The sequence below is a fragment of the Mesoplodon bidens genome (genome assembly GCF_964165515.1).
Source record: "Mesoplodon bidens genome assembly, chromosome: 6".
In the NCBI taxonomy this organism is placed as follows: Eukaryota; Metazoa; Chordata; class Mammalia; order Artiodactyla; family Ziphiidae; genus Mesoplodon; species Mesoplodon bidens.
Window position 1 is genome coordinate 56,022,852 of NC_138162.1, and position 8,619 is coordinate 56,031,470.

The window sequence follows — 8,619 nt, forward strand, 5'->3', positions numbered from 1 at the left end:
CACAAAAAAAAAACAACATACATTCCTACAAGCTACTAACTGCATAACAATTTCCTTCTCAATCTCCTTAGAATCTTCAGTGCACTACATGAATTCCCTAAAGTCAAAAAGAGCCTGTGATAGGTTTACTTGTATAATGTCTTTGTAAATCCTAGTGAATAGATATCGTTACAGATACTTGTTTACCATGAGATGTTTGTTTCTTCACTACACAGATGTGATAGGCAGAATAATGGCCCTCCTCTAAGATGTCTATGTCGTAACCCCCCAAATTTGTAAATGTATGGCAAAGGGGGATTAAGGTTGCAAATGGAATTAAGTTTGCTAATCAGATGACCCTGAGATGAGGAGAGTATCAGGATTATCCAGGTGGGCCCAATGTAATCATAACAGCCCTTATAAGTGGAAGAGGGAAACAGGAGAGTCAGTACCAGAGGGGTGCAACGGGAGAAAGACTCCACCACCATCACTGGCTTTGAAGACGGCAAGGGGCCAGCAGCCAAGGAATGTAGGCAGCCTCAAGAAGCTAGACAAGTACAATGAAACAGATTCTTCCCCAGAGCCCCCAGAAGGAATGCAGCCCTCCTAACAACTTGATCTTAGCCGGGTAAGACCTAGGCTTTTGACCTACAAAGTTTTGTGTTGTTCTATTGTGTTGTTTTAAGCCAGTGCTTGTGGTAATTTGTTGCAGCAACAATAGACAACTAATTCAGTAAATAAAAGGTGAAGACATAGCACAAACTTTCTCACTGGACCATGCTTCTGAATTTCCATGGATACAGGGCAGAATTTCCATGGATCCTTAGGCAAAACATAAAGTAGCTGTCTAGAGCAACTTGCTCCCTGTCAGCATCTTACTGCTCCTTTTGGGTAACTTTGCCTCATAAAACCATAGAATTTAAAAAATGAAAAGGGCACTGTCTGCTATACACCTATACTACACTGCCTTTCCAGGACCAGGCAAGTAACACATGTTTCACTTTCCTCCCCCTACCATTCATTTCTAAGACCTGGGTGGTGGATGAAACAGCTGCAATGAGAGAGACTGCAATGCACAGAAAGAATGGGTGTCTGAACATAGAAACAAGGCAAGAGGTTCATTATTCAAAAGATAGGCATTCCAATGAAAGATTTCCATCTTTTGTCTTCTTGGGGAAAATGTAAGGGGGATAAGAAAGCAGAGCAGACAGGACACAAGGACAACTGGCAAGTAAATCCTGTAGCAAAAAATGATCAGATACCTAGGCAGGTAGGTGTTTATTTAATATTGGGGAAGTCGAAAGGCAGGTACTGAGCACTATGACAGGTGATAGGATCTGTGCATGGGCATACCAGTTAATTGCACATATGGATTTAATAATAAGCATTAGCAAAGAAAATGGAGAACAAAGCTGGAGAAAATTATGGTCAAAGTAGAAAAACCTATAGACTGAATCAATGCTAAGCTTAAAAACTTCAAACATAGGGATCCTTATATTATCCTACCCTGAGACAGGTGTTATCTAAATGTGAAGTTGGAGTTACATGCTACCATCAGGTAATGGTTTAAAGCTGTATGAGCAGGACCCAAGCTCATCATTTTGTACTTACTGTGCTCAAATCATAATACTTCTGAGTTCTATTCTCACTGAAGCTTTTATTCATTAGATTTTACTGTGTGAGTACATTTAGCCAGATAAAATAATTGAGGCAACACAACGCAGTGCAGTAGTACCTCTCAACCTTTGTCGTTAACCCCTACACACCTGGGGGCTGGAGATGATAACATAAATCCATCAATGACAGTAGTGTACAGTAGCAAAGGTTCTCATTTGGGGAGAGTGGGGAGAGGGTTTGTCAGGTGATCTGAAAAGTCCCCTTAGGGTGATTCTATTACAAACTGCCTTCTGCCCACACTATACCACCAGAGGGAATCCTCCCTATCTTTTGAAAATCACTGGTATAGTTTAAGGGTGACCTCACTTGAGTCCTGGCTCCAGGATTAATTTGACCCAGCCTTTCTCGGATAATTCCTAGCCCACCTGCAGCAGAATCACCTATTATGCTCACTTAAAAATGAAGCTTTCTAAAAAAAAAAAAAAAAAAATGAAGCTTTCTCTAGAGGCCCATGTTGAAACGACTCGTTGCTCAGTGTCCAATTTTGCAATCACAGGTGAGTATTTGGCACCCTAAAGATTGAAAACTTTATGTTGTGAATCACTTTAGCAAGTTATTGCACTTCATTGGTTTCTTTATCTGAAAAATAAGAGGCTTGGGCTGGGAGGTATTTATAGTCCTTCCAGTTCCTACACTGTAGCAGAGTGGGAAATACAGGTGATTAAAAGACATGGGTTCCAATATCAATTCCACCACTTACTGTGTGACACTGAGTAAATTATTCAACCTATATTACTCTCATCTGTAAAATGGAATATTATTAATAGTAATATCCACTTCTCTGCAGGGTTGCTGTAAGAATTAGCAATGGTGTGTATAACTTGCTTGATTATTCTTAAGATGATCTTTATAAAGCAAGTGTTAACACCTCACAAATAATGTGATATCTTAACCTCATTAAAGTGTTATCAATGTAAAGCTTCTTAAAGAGGGACTGGAATAGAATGTATTCTACACTTTGGGTAGGGTGTATCATTCAACATACTGCTGCATAATGAACCACCCCAAAACTCAGTGTCTTAAAGCAGTAAGCACTTATTATTGTTCATGGGTCTCTGGGTCAACTGGGCAGTTTCACTCGTGGCTGGCCTTACTCATGCATCGGCTGTGGGTCCTATAGGCAGCTCTCCTGATTTTGGCTGGGTTCTCACATGCGTCTGGGAGTTGACTCGCTATAGCCTGGTCCCGATGCCCTCAGCTGGGATACCTGGGCTCTCCTCCATGTGCTCTCATATTTGAATAGGCTATTCTGGGATTGTATACATGGCAGTGCCAGGGTACCAAAGGAGAGGAAAAATGAAAGAATTCTTGAGGCCAGGGTACACAACTGGTACACTGTCAGCACTGTCACATTCTGTTGGTCAAAGTACTTCACAAAACTAGCCCAGATTCCAAGGGTGTTGATAGAGATGGCTTCTCTTGATGGGAGAAACTGCAAAGTCACATTATAAAGAATATATTCCTTTGCTCAAGCCTGCAGCAGTCTTTCTCAAATTTTCATATGCATCAGGATCTCCTGGAAGGCTTCTTAAAACTTAGATTACTAGGTCTACTTTGGTTTCTGATTCAGTAAGTCTGGGATGAGGCCCAATAATTTTGCATTTCTAACAGTTTTTCCGATGATGATGATGATGTCTGTAGATACTTTGAGAACCACTGGTCTGCAGTTGAGTCCTTTCTATCAAAAAACATTTTTAATTTAGCATACATGTAATTTTATTTCTGAATAAACTATTTCCTGCATAGCATAACATATATTATTCATGATATATTTCTCTTCTAGTAAAATAAGAATCTAAAATCTAAGTAATTTTTAGAGGATTTTGATTTTCCCTTTTTTCTGAAAAATTTAATTTCCTTTTGGAGATGGTACCCTAAAAACATAATAAACTCTAGTCAATCAAAAACTATTGAAAGGTTTTCTTTCATCTCTCCCCTTGTCTCTCTCTACCTTTCTACATTCTATCCTCCTCCTTTCAACTATAATTAGGTCAGTGAGGGGAAGGTCTTGTTGAGTCAAATGAGAAAATTTTATTTTATATTTTGTTAAAATTAACTAGAAGCAAACAATTGAATAACTTAAAAGCATATTCATATTTCACTCTCTTGTCTAATAGGTCTTTTTATCTTAGGTCTCCAAGTAATGAAATGCTTCTAGAGATCTTTTGTAAACTCCAAGTTAATTGTGACTTCCTGTTTCTTAGCAAATGCATCCAGTTTTCTATTCTTTAATTACAGGGGGTAAAGATGTAATTAGTGGATTCTTACCTATTTTTTGAGAACATTTCCCTGGGAAGACAGACATTAGTTACACTATACTGAAGAAATGAGACTTAGGTAGGTTAAGTGTTTTATCTAGATTCATACACTGAAACCAGGACTGCATCAAACAAAATAAAATATCCAGATTAGTCCATGTTAACTATCCATGATTAACTTATAATTAACTCATAATAAATGTATTGTGCATTTCTTTAGTCTTTTTTTTCAAAGTGCCAAAGAAAACAGCTTTATTCCATTAGTTAGCATACCCATTCCTTCCATTTTTTCTTTCCTAATAGATGTGGTTCTAGGTTGGAGGACCTGAAAGGGAGATCAGGGAAAAGTGAACTCAGTAAAATGTATGTTTTTCAGAATGCCTTCAAAACTGTTGAAAGTTAGAATTGTAGAATTTCATGCAGTTCTTGGTAGCAACTCCTATAAATGGCCTAATATTATTTACCTTTTAAGTATTCCAAAGACTTCACTATTTTCCTAACATGGTATTATCTTAAGTGATGCTTGTTGATCACCCACTATATCCCAATCATTACACACAAAGTCCATATATATTATTTAATATTCACAACTCTCTAAGATAGGTACTATTTTTATCTTCATTTTACAGATAAAAAATAGGCTTAAATGATTGAACAATCACTCAAATTACACAGCTAGTGAGTAGTAAGGTTGAAGCTCAAATGAAATTCTGTTTTATTCAAAATCTTACTGGTGATATTATTTTGTCTTGCTATTTGTACTTTTTTTTAAAGAACTACAGTAAAATTATAGTACAAAAATGAACTATATGAACTTTGAATCAAATGAACACTGAACCTGTTTCAGAATAAGAAATTTATGACAGAATGGAAGGGGAAAGATGAAAAGGAAACATCTGGTTTATTCAAAGAAATTGCAACTGAGCATAGCTATGAAACTGATGAGTTTAGCTAACACGTGTGACCAAGTGTGTGGACCTCCAAAGCTGTCACCTTGGGAAAACGTATGTTTATTTAAACCATGCCATCGTTGCTGCAACACATTTTAAATTTGATTTTTTTGTGTACATACCTAATTGTTTGTTTTTAACAATAACAAAAAATGTGTATTATCCAGTTTGTGATTGCTTACTTAATTTACTAGAGTTGACTCTGAACAACTTTTTGGATATTCTCCAAAATCGAATTCAATCTTCAGAGTACATATTCGTTGATATTGCTGGCATTCCCCAAAATTGTGATTCAGATTCTGAACATAATTCCTAAAAGGGAACATTTAAAATTGTTTTGGCTATGACAGTAAACTGGAGTCATCAATTAAGTAGGTGTTTATAGTCTTCCAACATGAGTATTCTGAATATTGCAGTATGAATACATTCCAAGGTGACTATACCTATATGTTTGCTTGGAAACAAAAGCAAAGAGATATTTTATTATGAAAGGAAGGGGGAAAGATATTTGGATTAAATAAACTTTAAGTTCAATCTATTATAGGACAATTATGGGATTTCCTCAAAAAGAATTGTCAATTGCAGGATTTCCTCAAATAAATGGTCCTTAAAAACCTACTCCTGGCTCTATAATTTGAGTGAGCAGATTATCCCACCAGTACTAGGGACCTGGTTATGTGTGAAGTCTCAGGGAAGACTTTACCTGGAATTCTTCAAAATGGTTGATATCCAGAGTCATTTGAATAATTAAGCAGATTTTATTTACAGGCAGGAAACAACAACAACAGTAGCAGATATGTCAGTTAGGAAAGCTTCAAGTTACAGAGTATTCAGCTAAATACAGATTAAATAAAGAACAGTTTGTTTTCTCATATAAAACAAAAAGTCCAAAGTTAGGCAGTCCACGACTAATTGAGCAGCTCAAGTATGCCATCAGGAATCTAGGTTCTTCCCATCTTTCTTCTCCACCATCTTTCAAGGATTGCCCTTCGATTTATTGCTTCATAAATGCAGATGGCTGCTCCACCCCCCCATCACACAATATCCAAGTAGGAAGAAGGGGGTAGAAAGGGGGGAAAAAGTGGCGGTAGCTGTGTCTATTCCTCTTTCATCAAAAAAGCAAGTTTTTCCAGAAGACCCCTCAGCAAATATGTATTAACATTTACTTTTCCAGAAATGTGTCAAACAACCATGACTAGCTGCAAGGAAAATCGGAAAATCAAATATTCGTCTTTCTAGTCTCTAAATTAGTTTAAGACAACAAGGAAGGAGGTTGAGAATTTGTGTTGAGTGAGCCCAATTACAATGTTTGTCTCAATAGTGCTTACACTTTACCAGGCAGTGTGTTTTCACTCTTTGTATCGTTAAATCATCACAACAGTAGTTTATCCTTGCTCTTTTAATTTTACTAAAAAGAGAAGTGTAGTCTAGAGTGGTTAAGAGAATTGTCTAAGTCATCCAGTTTATAAGAATCGGAACCAATTTCTATATGACTCCAGAAACCCTGCTACCTAACATGGGTCAAGAAATCATAACAGCACGAAAATAATGCCTTCCCACAGACTGAGTATTGAACTTGCTCTTAAAAAGGCAGCATGCAGGAGAATCTTTAGATTCCTTACTGGAGTCTTACACAATCACCTTGTTCTTACTTGTAACAAAACTCATTGAGGAGTTCCCAAAAAGGGGAGAGTCAAGGTCACTTGGGATTAACCACTGTGTTCCATCAGTCACTGAAGCCTTAGCATGACTCTCAATATTTACCCACTGGTGGGAGATTTACAGATGGTAAATTACTTATATAATACCTAACCTATATATTTTCTAGACTTGTTTTGCTTTTATTGATTATAATCTAGTTCTTGATGTATGCCAAAGAAACTATTTTGTCTTCTATTTTTCCCCGCCACGTACAACAGGGAAAATAAATCAGGCCCCTAATCATAATAAAACAGATTTAATAAAAATAGAAAATAGAACATATTATCTTCTTTGGGTATTAAACATCCTCTTTTCAGAGTGTATTAATGTTATCATATAGATTATTATGGAACGGACTAGAAAATTTTGGTAGGACAAACACTTTTGCAGAATGGTAGTTTTTTTTGTTTGTTTTGTTTTAACATATCTACAGTTTTTCTTTGGGCTTGATATCTCCTTCTCTCCTAGAAAAATTTCAATTTACATTTAGGTATATGGTTCTTGCCAATTTAGTACAACTGTTTTCCACACTAGGCTCAATTTCTCATTAATGCTGAGTGAGTTGATACATCTTAATAATCTCCAACTGTGTTAACTTCTCCCAGGTGCAGTCTTATGTTTAGCAAGGTTAATACATTTAATGCATACATTTACTGGAACTATTTTTATCACATCTTAAAATTTTCATTTGTTAAAAGACCCAATTTCCAAATTTATTGTTCATTTCTTTAGTCTGTTTAGAGTGTCAAGGAAAACACCTTTATTCCATTAGTTAGCATTCTCACTCCTTCCATTTCTCCTCTCCTAAAAGTTGTTCTAGTTTGGAGGAGCAGACAGGGAGATCAGAGAAAAGTGAACTTAGTAAAGTACATATTTTCCAGAATGTCTTCAGAACTGTTGAAAAGCTCATGGGAGTGTGGGGGGAATTTACCCAGCCATCTAATGAGCTATTCTTTTTTCTTTTTTTTTTATGAGCTATTTTAAAAATGTCCTGGTTGCCTTCAACCAGGAGAATATGCTACAAGTCCTTAGTGACTTGCCCATCTAGGTCTTGAAGAAATGACTAGTTTTAAGAACAACATAAACTTTTATTCTTTATTATTACGCTTATAATTAATAATATACTACAAAAGGCATTCAAGCTCTGTCTCCACTCAAAACTGTCTTTAGGAACTAACACTTGTACATTATGCAAATTATTAGTAAAACAATGTAAGAGGAAATGTCTTTTAAAAAAGTTTTCTATGTTCTTAAAAGAGCTGTTTACATGGAAACAATTATTTTGTTAAGTATATATAATTCTTATTCTTACTCATTAAAGTCTATCTTTAGGAGTTCTAAGCATGTTTTAAATCAGTGTTACTGTTAGTCAATAATTAGTCAATTAATTTAGATTCTCACTAATTCCAACTGGTCTTCTCCCCAACCTCCCCGCTTTGTTTAATTATAAGAAATAAGTGAATGTAAGTCTGGTACTACCTTCAAATCATAGAATTGTAAAGAGTTGTAAAAAGTAATTGGTTATAAAGGGGGAAGGTTTTTGTGCCCTTGAAGGTTTATAAGAACTGAAGGAACCACGTAAAGTCAACACCACACCCTTTTTTCTCCTATGTTGAAAGTCTCTGACAAGATCTCTCCTTCCTATCACTAAAAGTGGTTTCTTATCAGAAGCAATTAAAAGCTGCCGGTTCTTTTGCTTTCCCTGTGGATCAGAAGCTCTTTGAAGAGTGGCATAACAATCGTCTTCAGTGCTCTCCCACGGCCTAGAACAGCCTACACAACCTATATACACAAACTTTAAGTGATAAATAGCAGACATAAAAAGGGAGAGATGCGTCATTAGACATAAAGGTCCTGTTTTCTCTCTGCTTCTTGCTTTCTCTTAACTGCTATAAGGCATCAGTGAAGAAAATACATAAGTCGATTACAGTGTCAGAGAAGTGGAGCCATAAACTCTAATAAAAATAAATAAATATCATCCACGCGGTTCTGGAGAAATCGCTCAGGATGTTCGGAACAGGTGCTTTGTAGACACATCGAGTGGATAGCATCAC